Source organism: Ictidomys tridecemlineatus, chromosome 13 (assembly GCF_052094955.1).
Source record: "Ictidomys tridecemlineatus isolate mIctTri1 chromosome 13, mIctTri1.hap1, whole genome shotgun sequence".
NCBI classification, from domain to species: domain Eukaryota; kingdom Metazoa; phylum Chordata; class Mammalia; order Rodentia; family Sciuridae; genus Ictidomys; species Ictidomys tridecemlineatus.
In genome coordinates this window covers 81,885,942-81,904,793 of record NC_135489.1, presented here as the reverse complement: position 1 = coordinate 81,904,793, position 18,852 = coordinate 81,885,942, and the positions used below count along the sequence as shown (strand labels likewise).

Here is an 18,852-nt window from a genome sequence, read left to right as displayed (position 1 = left end):
CCTATCTTTAAATCTCCTGATCCCAACATAGCTATATAGAATTTTTTTCTCTATTACATTGGAGCTTGAAAATCTCATGTGCCATGGTTTCCAGATCCTATACTCTCCCAGTTATCCTCACCTATTAATCTTTATGTGTAATATGCATTTAAATGGGATCCACTGTATGGTCCCACTAGGAAAAGGCATCTCTCTCTTTAAAACAGATTTCTGCTTGTCTAAAATATCCTGAGATTATGCTAATTTTTAACTATGGAATTTATACTTGTCCCTCATGAATTTAGAGTTTGCACACTTTTGTTTTGGAGGTTTATGATTGGATTGCTTGCTCCTTGTTGTCAGTGTTTATTCTTTTAGCTGCTTAGGCATGTGCAAGTACAAGTTAAAATTTTGTCTTCAGCCCTATTGCATATATTCTTTAAACCTTCATTTTATTTATTTATTTATTTATTTATTTATTTATTTATTTATTTATTTATATGTGGTACTGAGGATCAAACCCAGTGCCACATACATGAAAGGGAAGTGATCTACCACTGAACAACAACCCCAGCCTGCATATATCTTAAAGACCTCTTGACACCATTTAATGTAACTGAAAAACACTATCAAACAACAACAACAAAACACTATTAAATCTTAAGGATAGCTAGTGTTTTTGTTGCTTTTAGATATTTCAAATAATTTTGTTTGGCAATAATTTATGTAGGTTCATTATTTTTGTGGTTATATGTGTCTTGCTTTTACATAAGCTTCCACTTTCCCAAACACCACATCATTCTCCCAGAGCGAATAAAGGCATAATTGTAAATTTTCACACCATCATGGGAAATCCAGAGTTACTGAGAATTCCAAACATTCAACTTGACATTTAGCATATATAGGTGAGACCTCTGTGGAGCCAAATTTGGGGGAGAGGGATGAATAAGAAAGACTGTGAGAAATAGGTGATATAAACCTGATACTCTTGGGGAATCCATACATAAAGAGGTTCATGGATAATCCAATTTCACTAGTACTCAGTTCATTTTCAATTACCCTGAAAGTTGAAAATATCATAAGTCAAAATGCATTTAGTACACCTAATCTACTCAACAGTCCAGCCTACCAATACAGTACAATGCAGAATGTTGGTTATTTATCCTTAAGATGGTGTGGTTGACTGGGATCTGCATCTTTGCTGTAGCTGCCCGGCATCCTAAAAGATTATCATACCACATATGATTAATTATAGAAAAGGAAAAATTCAGAATCAGAATTGTTATACTCAATGTATATCACTTTTACACTTTTACACTAATGTAAAGTTTAAAAACAAGTCAAACTATCATTATGTCCGTGCCCATCTCCCTCCCTCTCTCTCTCTCTCTCTCTCTCTCTATATATATATATATATATGAGAGAGAGAGAGAGAGAGAGAGAGAGAGAGACATGATTTTTTTTTTTTTTGAGCACCAGGGAATGAAATCAGGGGCACTTGATCACTGACCCACATCCCCAGTCCTATCTTTTATTTTATTTAGAGACAGAATTGCTTAGCATTTTACTATTGCAGAGGCTGGTTTGAACTCAAGATCTTTCTGCCTCAGCCTCTGGAACCACAGGAATTAGAAGTGTGTGCCACTGCACTTAGCTTATATTAAGTTCAAAATGTTTAGCAGTTACTCACTATTATATGTCAGGCATAACTCTTGTGAGTATTAGGAATATAGATTTGCATCCATTCAGAAAGACACTTCTTCATCTCCTGTACTACCTTTATTTATAAAGAATTAAATTATTTATTTTGCTGTTGTTAAAATTCAGAACCAAGACAAATCGTTTAAATAAAATTTTGTTTACTGTAATTTTAGTATTGATGATGGATGCAAGGGCAATGAAAACATTATAGAAGCAAATCATGTCTGGAATAAATGAGGAGAAATAAGTAGGAGATAGGTACCGAATTTCAAAGTGCCTATCGTACAGCATAGAAAATGAAGTTTATGCCTAAACTTAATGGTATTCTTTTGTTTTGTTTTGTTTTGTTTTTTAAAAAATAGTGTTTTATTAACTACCACACTGTTATAATACACTTGAAACATACAATAAGGTAGCCTTTAAATCTGAGGTGGTTTTAAAGATAACAAATGAACAGAATTTCAAATTTCTGAAGTAGGTGAACTGCTGCAGTTATAGGTATACATTTAGGAAAATTGTATAGCTCTTACAAGACCATCAATGTCACTTTATTTTGTACATTTTTAATTGAAAATATAAACAATAATTAAAAAATAAAAAGAAAATACAGCATAAAAAAACATACGTTTCTCAATTAAATGTATTGGATACATATAAATTTTAAGGGAAGAAGCAAAAAAAGAAAAATGGTTGATATTTAAGTGCAGACTGACTACCTACACAAAAAAAAACAAACAAAAAAACTTGAAAAATATCATAAAACATCTAGTTTTCTATGACTAATATCCATATGGTTGGAGTATTGTCACTATGGAAGTGATTTTGTTATGTTTGCATATGTTATACTTTATTGGTAATTTACATGATGGCTTTTAAGGCCCTGGCAGACATGGTTTTTGGAAACAAGATTGGATAAAAATCACCGCTAAGACGCAATACACCTTATTTATTTTTCTTTCTTTCTTTTTTTTTTTTTTTGGTCCTCCAATATTCAAGAAAAGGGCTAATTCACTATAACATTTTCTTAGCACCCAAATGCTTCAACCTATACATTTTAAACTTTTTTTAAACATTGGTTATATTTCCCAACTTCGTTATTGAAAGAATATTAACAAGACATTATTTTGGCAAATTAAATCTTAAACATGGCTTTTCAACAGGATTTAAAAGGTGACTATCCCTAGAGTTTCATGTTAAAATGTAGTTTTCAAAATCTTACAAGAGTAATGCTTAAAATATTGTACATAGTTAACCTAATTAAAATAATTAGCTTCAAAATGACAAATTGATAAGCTAAGTAAAGCCTACACTATGTAGCATTTGCTTGGAAACTTGATTTGTCAGTTATGCATAATAAAAATTCCAGTCATCAAGAAAATTACAAAAATTTTTATCATAACATGATTTCTTTCACCCACCAACTTTTTTTTTAATCTTACAATAGATAAATACCAACATGTTCTCATTTTTACACTAAACCACACAGGATTGATGCATTTGGTTAGACTACCATTCGCATTGTTAACTTCAATTTTCTCTTTATATAACTTGGTAAAATTTCATTTTTTTCTAGATTCCAAAAGTACCTACAAAACCCATGCAATTTTAGCATTTTAATATACTATGGAATATCATACAAAGTAAGGCATTTCAGTGTCATGTATAACCAAGTTACTGTCAATCCAAAAATGTTTGCACATCAATAAAAAGATATCTAAGAACTTAGGAACAATATTCTTCTCACTACTGTATAAAAATAACCACAATGAATAAGTATTTGTGTAATATTTACTCCATTGTCTTATTTTCAGAAACTATCACAAGCTGTAAAGGTATTTCAGTGTTGGTAAGAATATCCTGATTGCTGGTGGCAGAAGTATTAACAGTTCCTATCCCTGAAACAGAACCTTGTTTAATATTTGCAAGGATAAGTGTTGTTCCTCCTGCAGTTATCAGAATATCATCTTGCCCAGCTTCCACAGAGGCTATCACTGTACTGCTAGAGTGGATAACTTTTTTGTTTTGATGTGTTTTAATATGTTTGGCAAGGTGGTCACTTCTCATAAAACGTTTTGAACATTCTGGACAAACAAATTTCTTCTCACCTGTATGTGTCCTTCTGTGCCTCTGTAATTCATCACTTCGAGTAAATCTTTTGCCACAGAACATCTAGTTACAAATAAAAGGGCGCTCTCCAGAATGCCAACACAGATGCACTCTCAGATGTGAGGTCTTCCCATAGACTTTACCACACCCTGGTATATGACAAATGTGTTGCTTCTTTTTCCCAAGATTGGTACCTCTCCCACCGCCTTCTTTACAGTTGGGACAGGTGCAAGCTACCCTCCGTAGTCTTTCCTTCTTGATGTTGTTGGTCCCCTTCTTCATCTACCACCTGTACTCTTAAGTGTGTTAGATCATTGGTATTTAATGTAGAATCACCACTGAGCTGCCACTCTTCAGGATCAGGTTCTTCTTCCTTGATCCTAATATCTGCAGGACTGTCAGCATTCTCTCCTGGATGTAGCTGTATACCAGTAGAATCTATAGAGTTTACTGTAACTGTCTGTAGATTTGGCAACTGACCAGTGCTTAGACTAACTGGAGTTGAAGTCAAGGCTCCACCTGCTGCAACTTGACCAAGTGTGAGTGTCTGGACAGGCGTCAAGGTTATTTGTTGGGCAGCAGTATTCTGTATTTGCAAATTCTGCAAGTTCTGGACCCCTTGTACTTGAAATGTTTGCCAAGTTATCTGTCCAGAAGGGGTCACTGTCTGTGCCTGAATTAAAAAGGTTCCAGGATTCAGCTGCAACTGAAGATTTTGCAAAGCCTGTTTTGACAATATATTTTGACCACTGGCTTGCACACCATGGATTGTCTGTGGTGTAATACCTTGCACAATTTGGGATTGACTGGCTGGCTGCTGCGAATCTTGAAGCTGTAGATGTTGTACAACAGGCTGTGCTGTAGAAACCTGAATATTCTGAGCCTGTGTCTCCTTGGAAACAGGTGACTAGATATAATTTCCCTGAAGATCTGAAGAATGAACTTGCCCACTAGAATTAGTCAAGCTATTTGTATTTTGTTGTAATATACCTGTACTATCTATCGTAACAGGCAACTGTGATGAAGAGGATGTTGGCACAAATAAATCTGTATCAGTATTAGTTTCATTAATATCAGGAGAAACCCGCTCACCAGTCCTTTCTGAATTGTCTGAACTATCCATAGCTTGTCCTGTGTTTATCAAATGTCCATCGGCATTAATGCCTGCAGTCATTGTCTCTGAACTGCCCGAGAGTCCCAAAGAATCTAGATCGACACTATTGATTGGTACAAAGGTAATATTTCCTGGCAGACCAAGAGGCACATTAGCAACTACTTGGGTTTGGCCAGGAAAAGATGAACCACCAATTGCAACTCCCTGAACGTGGACTTGACCAGTCTGTGGTATGAGACTCTGGATATTAGCAGGAGGTGTTCCAGAGGCAAGTAAGGTTTGATTAGAGCCAGGAATGATCTGAATTTGACTGCTTTCTTGATTTATACCCCCATTATCTGAAGAGCCTGTGAAACCAATCTGAACCTGCTGACCATCTGTTGAGTGAATCTGTGGTATTACTTGATATTGAACATTGGGCACTGTACCATTTGATGAATCTGATCCTGGTGCAACTGAAAATATTTGTTGATTCTGCAAATTTTGAAGGGGAAGGACATACTGCCCACTAGAAGTAGCAGCACTTGGAATCTGTACTAGATTACCAGCTTCATCTTTTATAGTTGTAGGTGTGGCTGGCAAAACCTCCCATCGGTTTGGTGCTCCTCCTAACTGGGCAGAAGCCAAATCACCTGTCGCTCCGGCGGCGGCATCTGGGGCCCCGGCTGCTGCGGCCGCCTCCTCGTCGTCGCCCGGCGATGGCGGCCTTATTTTCCTGCAGGTAGCGGCCAACAGAGCAAGCGGTGACGGCTGAGGGTCCTGGGCCGCCGCCGCAGCCGCCGCCACCGCGCCCTTTCCGTGCTGCTGCTGCTGCATATACTTGCCCTGGCTGCCACCGCCGCTGCCGCCGCTGGCTGTCCACGTCCAAGGCAGCTATTTCCTCTTGTTTCACGGGCTTTTCTGGAGCTGCAGGCACACCGCGGGGGGGCGGGGGGAGGAATGCGGGGGGGGGGGGGAGGGGAGGGAAGGGGGCCCGCGGGCCATGGGGAAATTACTCCCTCCTAGCCCGACCGAGGCCCCTTCCCCTCCCCCACCCCAATGGTATTCTTTTGAACAAGTAGAATGCCATCCTTCATGTTGGGCAGGGAAAAATTTATTCTTTAGATGTTTTTATATCATATAAGGGTACACATATTGCTTTCCAAAAAGCAATAATTTGGTCCCAGAATACAGCATGAAATCTTAGTTTAAAATAAAATGATTTTGTTTCCACTTACACTGAAATTTTTTTACTGGAGTAACTTGCTATGATGAAGTTTCCTATTATTTTTATCCATTTTTTCACATTTATCATATGGTAAGACAGGAAAATACCCAATTTGTTTTGAGAGTGCTTCTTAAACTATTGATTGAGAAGTTAAAAAAAATCCTTCAATAAGGGAAATATAAACAAAACCAGTTTAAAACATTAATTTATCTTGTATAACAGATATTCTCAATTTCATATGAGACATATTTATTCCCAATGTAAAAATGTGCTGGTTTAGCTTAGTTAAACATAATAATCTTTATTGAGTGCAACTGTAAAAGTGCTAAGCAACTTGCATGATGTTATCCCAAAACTTTTTAAAGTAAGTCTTCTCCCTGTTTACATATAAGTACAATCCCTTTACTCTAAGGATGTCTCTTCTATTTGAATGGTACTTCCCCAACACTTTTATTTTTTTTGGGGGGGGGGAGTATCAGGGATTGAAGCCAGAGGCACTTAAACCTTGAGCCACATCCTCAGACCTTTCTATTTTTTACTTTGAGACAGTGTCTTGCTGAGTTGCTTAGGGACTCCCTAAGTGGCTGAGGCTGGCTTTGAACTTATGATAATCTTGCCTCAGCTCTTGAGCTGCTGGGAATAAAGGCATGCACAACTCTTTCCAGGAATTATATTTATTTTTGCATAATCACATCAATGCAGAAATGAGTAAAAAGTAAGATGCTAGGCATTAAAACTTTGGTATTTCTTTGCTTTCTTCAGATGTAGGTTGCTTTGTGATAATTTGTATGATCCAAATCTTTTTTAAGTTAATAAGTAGTAGTGCCACATTTTTAATAAAATCATAGAATTCTTAATAAAATTTGATGTAAAAAATAGAAGTATTCAAAATTACTCCATTGACATCAGAACTTTCAAAAGTACAAAAGTGAGTGCAAAATATAAGTTGGTCAGTGTTAATTGTATTGAACAACTGAAGGACTCAGCTGAGTGTTGTGGCACATATGTTATCCTAGTTACTCAGGAGGCTGTAACATGAGGATCACAAGTTTAAGGCCTACCTCAGCAACTTAGTGAGTCCCTGTGTCAAAATAAAAATGGATGGTGGTGATAGGAATGTAGCTCAATGACAGAATGCCCCTCAGTTCACTCTCCATTACTGAAAAAAGGAAAAATTGAAGGAATCTATGTTTCTATCTTAAAACATTTTCAGTTTGTTTAAAAAGGTTCAAAATCAGAAAAAATATTTAGGCTGCTATGTACATTACAATAGCCAAGTTATGGAACCAGCACAGGTGCCCATCAACCTAAGAATGGATAAAAATATGTGGTATATATGAACAGTAGAATTCTACTCAGCCATAAAGAATAATGAAATTATGGCATTTGTTGGCAAATTAATGGAACTGGAGAACATCATGCTAAGCAAAATAAGCCAGACTCAGAAAGTCAAGTGTTGAATATTTTCTTTTATGAAAAAGCTAGAGATAGGGAAAAAAAATTCAAAAAGAAAAATAGAATGGAAACCAATAGATGAAGTTGCTTGAGAGGGAGGGAGAAGGAGAATGTATGAGGGCATACTAGTAAACAAAATCTACCAAATTATGCTTGATTTATGTAAATGTACCACAGAGAATTCTGCATGTATATATAAAGTTAATACATTATATGTGCATTATATATACTATATATATATTTATATATATACATGTGTGTATATATATACATATATATTGCATTTAAATAATAATTATAGAAGGGACATCAATAGGGGAAAGCAAGCAAATCAGGGGTACTTTGGAATGAGATTGATCAAATTATGAAAGTATGAATGTGGCATAATGAATCCCACTATTATGCATAAGTATAATGCACCAATAAATAATTTAAAAGAAACAAAGGCCACTATAAAATAATAGTTGACAACCTGAGTGTTCCCTCACATCTCTGGAAATGGCACAGATTGTTGCAAACACTTTAAAAATCTTCATATATGTCAGTTTAAAAATAGATTTATTTTAATTTGAAAAGGAAAGAAATTCAATAATCTTAAAATATTTACCTAATTCTATAACAGTGGCAAACAATTATATGGTTGTTGGCCCTTCAATATTTGGCCTTTGGCAGATGAGTGGGGACAATGTTAAAATTTGGGTTGTTACTCAGTTAATGTTGAATGAAATAGGAACTGTAAAATAACAAGTGATGAGCAAGTATGCTACTGTTTCTGAGCTTTTAAACCTGATTCACCAGGAAGTGACTCTAGCCTGAAAAGTGGCATTTCTCAACTTGGAGTTGAATGTAGGGAAGTTCTTAACTCAAATCGATTTGTCTACCTCTCTAGACACTGTTTCTTATCATGGGAATTGCAAGGGCTTGATTACGATTGCAAAAAGTTCAAATACTGTATTTTTGAGTACCAAAAGTTTAAGAACCATAAGTGAGGAGAATAATGGATGAAGTGGCAAGCTGAGTCTAGGGTATGTGGATAGTTGTGCTAAACTTATGCTTATACTATCCCTCTGACTCCTTCCTTCTCACATTTAAATCTCTCACTGCAGGTGTTTCAAAAATTTTAAATGATTCTTATTCATGATTTTCAAGGTTCCTTGTATCATCTTCTATTTTAATTTTTCATTTTTCTGGTTTCAAAAATATAGAGTGTTTCACCAATCAATTAGATGAGACCTTGAAATCTTAAAAAAGAGCATAATTATCTTGTTAAGAGCTCTTTGAATCCAAGAGCTCAAAGGCACTTTAGAAATCACTCTTTTGATTGTACTTTGAAATGCCTAATCACTTTTCCTCCACCTAGGTACATTTTTATTTGATGATTCAACCCAATCTTAGTTTATATTTCATTTTTCACAAAATACCATTTCATCACCTGTATTACAAGTTAATGTTAAATGCTGAGGGCCATTGCCAAGCCGAGACATTGACCTTGGCAGTTAAAGATCAGTTTACTGTAAGATTCAAATATGTCTCTCTTTATAGATATGATCACATCAGAACTTTCTTGGGTTCTATTGTGAAACATGTTCCAAATTAATAGTTTGATGTAGCTAAAGATAAAAATATTGAAAATGGAAATTTTAAAATTCTATGGATGGAATAGTTTGCTAATAGATGATACAGTAGATAATTCCTTAGCATCACCAGGATGAATCAATTTTTCATTTATTATGAACATTTTTCCTTCAAGGGATGTATGCCTAATCATTTCTGAATGATTCACAGCTGAACAGAAATATGGGGAACTGGAACCAAAATTTTGGTCTTCAGTAGATCAGAGACCTGTCTCCTTAACATATTTTTCATAGATATTTTGCTGAAGTATATAAATAGATGCAATTAAATGCTGCCATGTTTTGAATTATCATAAATTTTGTCTCTTTCATATAAGTATAGTTGCAGTTTATTTTGGGGGAGGGAGGTTAAATCAGCCTTTATTAGAATGTTGTATCAGTTGTGTTTGGAGAAGGTGGTCCTACAGAATAAGGATTTTAAATTAAAGTCCCTAAATGCATCAGTAGGAAAATGGGCTGGAGAAGAACTAGGAATAGCGGTGCCCAGTCTTCTTGTAGGCACACAGATGTGCATGTACGTGGGATTCCCTCACATGGGCACAGGGGTGGCTCAGTGTGTGGTAGACACAGAATGGCTTATACCTTTCCTCACAGAACCAATTTTTAAGGAAAAGGGCAAGAAATAAAAATAAAATAAAACTAAAAGCAGACCTACCTGATCCTTTTAAAAAACATTCTGTAGATTATAAAGGGGAATAGTGAGAGAAAAAAAGTCTGAAAGAAGATCCTGACAGCAACCCCCAGCTTTAAGGAAAGGCTCTAACTAAACCCAAGTGGAAATCCTTAAGTCTGGGGGAAAGCAGCTCACCACACATCTGGACACACTTGTGCTCACTCACTGACAGGTGCACATGCCAGGGTGGCTTGAGATTGTGTCCATCAAAAATATAGGAAAAGAAAAGGAAAAAAATTAATAAAATAAACCACAACAACAATAACAAGAAAAACCCCACAGCAGCCCTCCCTCCCAACTTCCTGCTCAGGTTCCTGGATGCAGCTGCCAGTTGATTCTCTCCTCCCTGATTTGAGGACAGAGCACCACTTCGGGAATCCCTGGGTCTCTGACTGGGTCTGGCTGCATTTGTTCTTCTGCTACGTGTGGGAAGTCTGGGGGTCTCGAGCAGCAATGGAGGCTTTCAGCTGAAACAAGAGCCATGTTGGCTGTCTCTATATCCATTAGTCATCTGGGTTGGGCCAGCCATCTCTGCTGGGGGACTGCGGCACCATCAGTGAACCATATTCCAGGGTATGGGCCTGGTGGGACTACACTATGCACGTCAGGGACCCCTGGACCTTCGCGGTTTACTTTAAATTCCTATCGTCATGAGGTGATTAGGAAAGCGCGCGCGCGCGCGCGCGCGCGCGCGCACACACACACACACACACACACTTCAATCTATAGGTTGCCATCAGGGGAGGCAGTGGAAGACTGGGAACCTAAGATGGGGAAAAGCAAAAAAAGAAAATAAAATGCCTCGCTCGACTTCAGAAGCCCCGGGAGCCAGCCTCGCCTGAGTGTGTCACAGTGTTCAAGATGAACCCACTATGTGTGCCTTCTGGGGGCGGAGGGAGGGGGCCAGAAGCACAGCCAGCCCCCGAGGTCCACTTTTCTGCTGGTGTCAGGCAAAGAAAGAAAGGAAGAAAGCCCACGGAAAGGTCCCTCAGTTATGATCCTTGTCCACCATGAAGCAGCACCCCTCTCCCCAGCTGCGATGAGGCTCTGCAACCAAGGACTGAGATCTTGCTTCAGTAGCAGCATGGCCATCACTTGCTTGCAGAGGGCAGTGTAGTGTGTCCTTTTAGATTTCATGTCAGTGTGTGAGGTTCGCATATCCACTGGCCCATGGCTCACCAGTCTATCACCTCTGCCTGTTGTGGTGGCCTCTGCTGCGCTCAGCAATCCTTGGGATGGACCTGCTCCTGGGTCAGGTGTCACTCTTGTATCTCCATCAGAGTTGAAGTCTGCAGCTGAGGATCATCTCTCCAGTTACATTTTCTTACTCTCCACATCATCCTCTCTAGGGTTCTGTTCAAGGGCTCATTTCTGATTTAGTGTTCGGCATGCTTCCTTAGTCATTCTTAATGGGGCCGCGGATCCTCTGGGCAATGCACGGGTTTGTGGAGCTGCGGGGCCAGGCGGAGGGGCCAGGGGCGCCAGGCCATGAGTATTCGCTATGCCAGTGGGGCCGCCTGGGGCCCGCGGCGTTGCTCCACGGGTCTGCCCACTTGCCTGTGCCACCTGCCCATGTCGCTGGCCAGATCAGCAGTTTATTTTTTGAATTGTGGATATTATTGATTGCTGAGACAGACTTACATATAGCCTGATCCAGAAGAAAATAATCCTTTAATATTATAGTAAGAGAAAATATGTGACTTTTAAAAAATTTAGTGTTTATATGCTAAATATGAACTGATACCCTAATGGACTGGGAACAAAATTTGCAATTAATTGTTATTATTGTTTATATGAATTATACAACATGATATTTGTTGGTAGATAATGTTATCTTATTATATCTGTTAATCTTTTGGAGAGTAATTATTTATTTGATGCTGATCTCTTAGCAAGTATCCTGACTACTGTTTTTTTTTTTTTCTTGTTTCCTAATGCAATTCCTGGCATGTAGCAGCTACTGAATGAATGTTGAATGTATGAGTGAATTTAGAGAGGCTAGTTTTTAAGTCTGTAGCAGTGTTTATATATATATCACAATCTTACTGAAGACTAATAATTTAGGGTATCTCTCCTATTAAAGAATGGATACAAAATTTCGATTCTATTCATTGTTGATGATAAATATTCAGATGCAAGCACAAACTGGAAGTAGTTTCATTAGAAATAGTTTGGCAGTCACAAAAATACTTAGTTATGGTGCACCAAATTGTAATTTGATAAAGAAAATAATGTTACAATCTGCTGGAAGGTTGCAATTACTCTTAAAATTAGGAGTTATTTGAGTTATTTTCACATCTTTTATCAAAACAGAGAAAACTATTTGAGACAAATTTATATCTTGAAGCTAGTATGCTTGCACTTAAAGGATAGTGTGTTTGATGTGAGGAATTTGATAAAAAGAATGGCTGACTAGGAGAAAAAGAAACCTGACTAGGGTTTAGAAGAAATATATTTAAAATTAGTACTCAAAAAATCATCCACATTTACTTATGTTTGAAGTTTTTATACTTAAAGTGCTTCAATGCAGTTAAATTATAAGATTAGCAGATATTAGATTTACATGAAATGAATTTTCTACTAAAAATGTTTAAATAAAATGGTTTTTCCACATTACTTGGTTAGCAATAGACAAAAAGTCATAGCTGTGAATATGTATAAGCAATGTACTTTAAAGGAAAAATTATTATGTTGAAATATTAATTTATATTTTTGTTTATTCTCTAATTATATATATATATATATATATATATATATATATATATATATATATATATATATATTTATTTTGAATCATTTGTTGGAATGTGGAATCAGTCAAAGAGAGCTTGGTGAAGAAACTTTAAATATAAGAGTGTAGGATTTGATTGTTTTTTAGAGAGTAGTGAGTCATTGCATAGTTTTGAGCAAGGGAATGATTTACAATCAATCATTTTATAGTCAAAGCTATAAATATAATCATAATATGTAAAGCTATGCCATAATGTTTATGAAATTTGTAATCATAACCAAATCCAAGTAACTTTTAGTAGAGACTAGAAGTATGGTAGAGGCAGTGAAGAGGAGGTGAAGGGTAAAAACATTCTAGAGAGATGTAGTACTTAAAAGTTGAAGCCATCTGCAGTGGTTTACTCCTGTAATTCCAGTGGCTTTGGAGGTTGAGGTTGGAGGGTTGCAGGTTCAAAGCCAGCCTCAGCAACTTATTGAGGCCCTAAGCACCTCAGTGAGACTCTGTCTCTAAACAAAATACAAAAAAAAAAAAAAAAAAAAAATGGCCTGGGGTTGTGGCTCAGTGGTTAAGTGCTCCCGAGTTCAATCTGAAATTAAAAAAAAAAGTTGATTAGACATGAGAGATGGGGAAGAGTCAGTGGTCAAAGATGACAAGTATTTTGATGATAACAATTTTCTTTTAGAATCTAAAATATTTGGTCTGTAGTTGCAGCTCAGTGGTGAAATGCTTGCTTCACAGCATGAGAGACTGGGTTTGATGCTCAGCAACACATAAAAATAAATAAATAAAAAGCATTATGTCCATTTACAACTAAAATTATTTTTAAAAAATCCAAAATATTCTTTGTATGTCTCTCTTGAATGTATGACATCAGATACATTTGAGATTCCTAAAATTTCTTTTGACTAACCAAGCTTCCAGAATGGCCATTAAGAAATATGTAGTGAAATGCATTCCCCTGTAGAGTATCTTGAGTCTATGAAAAGACTGGATTTTGAAGATTTAAAAGTAATTATAACTTCAAGAAATAGCTCATGGAGATGAGTGCAGTAAACTTTGGAATAACATCTTCCAACTAGCTGGGCAGACTCTTAACACCTCAACTCCCTGCTATTCTGGCTTTCTGGTTGACTCTTGACTTCCTTTGTCTGCTTCTTATCTCCAATCTGAGAGTCAGAAATTATAATTTAGGTGTGAAACAATTGTTTAAATGTCTATATTGAAGGAAGAAATAAATGCTTCTATCTCAGACAAATTAAGGTTATACTTAATTATTTCACAATTAATAGGATGCTTTTTCAAAACATATACTCATACAACCCAAAATGCTCCAATTATCTTTTATTTAAAATTTCCACTTAAATCAAGAATTTGAATGTTTGATACATATGGCAATATGTCATCAAATGATATGGTCTGTATAAATGATGTCATTTCTACCTAATAAACCAGAGCCCATGGTATTTCTTAAAAAATCTTACTCTCAAAGAAATAAACTCCCCAGTGATTTATAATTTTCATCTCTCTTCCACCCCATACACCAGTCTGGCTTCCAGGGAAACATTAAAAATTTTATTAAGAAATTTTAATTGTTTTAATGCATGGCACAAAAATACTTTGCCCAACTGACTCCTTCCTTAGAATTAATGCACTATGGACAAAGACTTATAAAAGAGTTTTTAAAGAACAGTTTTCATTATTCACTTAACACAATTTACTGTGGCTAGAATATGAAATTACTTGTGATCTAGAAGTTAGCACTGTAGTAATCTTCATTAAAATAGTTTCCTAGGAGTGTAGTAAAATGGTCTGGAAGGCATTTTAGGAGAAAAATCCAATACCATTTCTAGGATTAAAAACTGCATTTATAAAATTGAAGTATGATCATTGTTTTTGAATAGATGAGTGGACTATAAGTGATAGTATGGATTTTTGCTTTTCCTAACAAATAGCTTAAGGCCAGCAATATATATGTTTCTTTCTGGAGAAAATAGTACAGAAGGATAATTTCACATTTATAACAAAGTTTTTAAGAAAAAAATACCCTTTAATGTAATGTAATGTACCTTTAATTGTAAGACAGATATAAAAAAGGAGAAAAATGACAACTTAGAATCTTTGCTTCCATAAGCCCCATATGTGAGATGAACTTGAGAGAACAATACTAAGTGGAATTCCCAAACTTATGAGGTTGAGAGCCTGTCTTCCATTTTTTATATTATTCATTCTTGTTTTAAAAAATACTGGCAATTGTATTAAAAGCATATGATTGATTTGATACTGAAATTTTTATATTCATTGATATAATTAGAGATGCTGGTAAGTTTGAAGGTTGTGATTTCTGATATTTATTGTTGGATGTATGTTTACTTTAAGAGAGAAATAAACATTCCCTTAAGACCTGGTCATGAATTATGTAAAGTTGAATATAACTGGGAAATTCAGAAAAGGAAAGGATTTTCTTTATCTTTTTAAAAGTACTTTATTAATGCTTTTCCTTTTCCCAAATGGATTTGTCCCAGTGATTTCTAATTGGTTTTTGGGTGTATGAAATCTGTCTTTATAATAAACACTAAAATTGGATAACTTGGATGTTTGAATATTTAAAAAACTGAAATTTTATGCAGGTGAAACCCAATTTGTTTATAACATGACTTTCAATTTAAACACACCATGGCACAATTGTGACATTTCAGAATTAGTAAGCTACAGATAATGGGAGTAAAATGACACATTGATTACCATATCATCTGGAAGCAGAACTCCTTTAGAAAAAGTTGGCCTGGGTGTTGGAGGGATTTAAATGCCTGTTCCAGTTTCTTCATTCTGGGATTGAAGAAGGCAAGCTGTTGCTGTAGGTATAGTCACACTTCTCAATGGGCAGGCATGCTGTTAGCAGTAGGGTGGAGGATTGTGGTAGAGGGTTTATGTGCAGCCAGAGGATTGTAACCATTTCCTCTGTGCATTGTGAGAGGGACTGTTGACAGCAATGGAAGCACATGCTTTCTCTCAACCTACATCATATCACCATCTTCCCACATAGAGGCATCTCTAATGTCAATGAATATCAAAAAACTTCAGTATCAAATCAGCCATATGTTTTTAATACAACAGATACAACACCCAATATTTTAAAAACAAAACACTGTCGCTTGTACACTTCCTTATTTTATGTGGCTTCTTAAGGACAAGAAGAGCTTTGAGATTTGGTTTTTTTGTTTGTTTGTTTTTTTGATTGCATAGTCAATATAGAATCAATATTCATCAATTCATTTTTTCTTATTTGTTTATTCCTTCTTAAGGAAATAGAGTGAATTCTTACATATCTTTTTAAAAATTTTTTAATTTTTTATTTCTATTTCCCTACCTACCAACCATTTCTCCACTTATTCATCCATCCACTTACCAATCTGTCCATCTGCTTGTCTACATATCTTGTTTCCACCAGAATAGTCCAAGAAATATTAATAGTGAAAAATAATAGATAAATCAGTCTTCCTAAACAGAAGAATTATTTGGGGGCTGGGACTGTGGCTTAGCAGTAGAGCGCTCATCTAGCATGTGTGAGGCTCTGGGTTCAATCCTCAGCATCACATCAAAATTAAAAAAAAAATAAAGATATTGTGTCCAACTACTTTTAAAAAAAGAATTAATTGGTCAACATTGTGAGACTCTATATAGTTTTAGTAGAATCTGGATTTTATAAGATGAAGGAAAACTAAACTCTTGAAATATGGTAAGTAGAGGGTTCAAACATTAATTTTAAAGTTTTTCAAGGGCAAGATTGAGATATTCAGTGCATATGCTTTTCAGTTTTGATAATTAACTTTCATCCTATTCTAATTATCTAAGGAATGTCATTTATCATTCCATTGATCTAGCCCAATTCTCTCATCTGTATCATAGTACTATTTATGTGATTGTGATGGTTGGCATTGGAATGTGGAATCTGTTCTTTCAAATGCTGATACCAATAATGTAAAATTCTCCCTATATTTAATCTGAGTTACATTTTAGGACATTCAATCTCCTCACTCAATATGCAATAGAAATTTTTAGCATTGGCATTGTTTTTATGGAAATGGAGTGGTAAAAGTGCATAACTTCAATGATTTTTTTATTTTTAAAATATATTTTTAATTTTTATTGTTTGAGGCAGGGTCTTGCTGTGTTGTTTAGCTGATCTTGAATTCCTGGACTCAAGCAATCCTGCCTCAGCCTCTCAAGTAGCTGGTATTATGGGCATGTTCTGTGCGCAGCCTAAAAATATATGTTCATTTTTAAATAAGATATAGTAATTGTACACATATATGTGATACAGTGTGTGTGTGTGTGTGTGTAATGTTTATATTTGGGTAATTGACATGTCTACCGCCTCAGACACTTATCATTTCTTTGTGTTAGGAACATTCAAAATCCTCTATTAGCTACATCAAAACACTCAGTTTATTTTGTCAACCACAGTTACCCTATTTAATTGTACTGAATAACTATTAGCAATCCTCTCCTCTATCCCCCTCCCTGACACACAAAGCAGGTGTGTTTATACTGAATTAATTAAACTAAAAAAATCACTTGCCTCTAACAGAATCTCTCAGGTATCCTTGTTGTATTTATAAATTAAGTGTTGAAACAGGAATTGCTTTTTATAGTTTCTGCTATCTGCTATTTTTAATTTTTATGTTTTGTGCATTGGGAACAATGTGGGTTCTGGGTTCAGAAGTGGGTTCAAAATCAGACTCATAGTGAGGCCTTAAACTCTCTAAGCTTCAGTTCCCTGTCTTTAGAATGGGGATGTCATGAGGATTAAGTACCATACTACAACGTGCCTGGCACAATGCCTGGTACATAGCAGGTGCTGGGTAAATGATCTTATTCTTATATTAAAATAAACATGAGCTATTAATTAGTGTGATTCAATTTTAAATTTGACAGACACATAAGAAGTATGTGCAATAGCTACTCTGGAAAATCATCTTCTAGTATAATCTTACCATCTTGATCTTTGGTGGACTCTGGTATAGCTACATCAGAAAAGAAAGTTTTGGGAAGATAGCAGGTATTTTATAAAATATCACCTATGGTACAGGTTTCCATTAATGAAATCATTTCACACAGATAGATATCTAATTATACTTATGTCATTAAAAATACAAATAACCATCTAAAACTTTGTCTCTCTGGAATCCTTATAGGCAAACACCACATTAAGGAGATACTTTTTTATAGCATCTTAAGCAACAAGTAATTTATGCCTTCTTGAAAGAGGTTCAGGCCTTGTCTGGGGTTGTCCTTTGCAGCTCCCACACTTGTGCCACCAATTTTGGGATGGTTCCTCTGCTGTGCTGCCTTCCCAGAGCCCCCGGTGCCACCATAGCCTTCCTCTGTGCTGTCACGCCCAGCTCTTGACTCTGGCAACTGCTGCAGTGGGCACCTGGGGCCAAGCATTGGGCCCTAAAGACTGATCTTTGTGTGAGCCAGGTCGGAGCAGCAGCCAGGCCTCTTGCAGCCTTCTGGGCCCTTGGCTCTGGCTACCGCACGCTGCGCATGGAAGGAGATAAAGCTTTTGTCGAATTCCTGACAAATGAAATTAAGGAAGAAAAGAAAATCCAGAAGCATAAATCCATTCCCAAGATATCTGGAGTGAACGGGACAGAAGCTAAATCAGTGCAGAAAGTTGCTGGGGAAAAGATTACTTTCAACATTAACAATAGAATCCCAACAACATTTGATGGTGAGGAAGAGGCCTCAGAAGGGCAGAAGGTTGAAGAACAGGAGCCTAAACTGATCCACTCCCAGTTGTGTGGTTGAAATTACGGAGAGCGATAGCTAGAAAGCTCTTGTACTAGACTGTCAGTATCCAGAGGATGAGATTGGACAAGAAGAGGAAGCCTAGAATGACATCTTCTCTATTAAGGAAGTTAACTTTCAAACCACTGGCGAGTCTGAATGAAAAGACTATTTACACTCTGAACACAGATTCCTTAGACTGAGCCTTGTATGACCACCTAATGGATTTCCTTGCAGACCGAGGGGTGGACAACACTTTTGCAGATGAGGTGGTGGAACTCAGCACAGCCCTGGCACCAGGAGTACATTAATTTTCTTGAAGACCTCAAAAGTTTTGTCAAGAGCCACTAGAGCAATCAGAGACACTTGAAGGCCTTAATATTATGGTGAGCTTTGACCAGTGAACAAAAACTACCCTTACACCAGACGGTGTGCTTTGAATTGGATGTCATCCTAACATCA

The 18,852-nt window shown here is 36.4% G+C and overlaps 2 pseudogenes; one reads left to right on the top strand and one right to left on the bottom strand.

Moving 5' to 3' along the window:
* Positions 1–2,500: 2,500 nt before the first annotated feature.
* LOC144369936 (transcription factor Sp3 pseudogene) lies at positions 2,501–5,731 on the bottom strand (annotated as a pseudogene).
* A 12,197-nt stretch (positions 5,732–17,928) lies between these two features.
* Positions 17,929–18,852, top strand: LOC144370193 (complement component 1 Q subcomponent-binding protein, mitochondrial pseudogene; annotated as a pseudogene).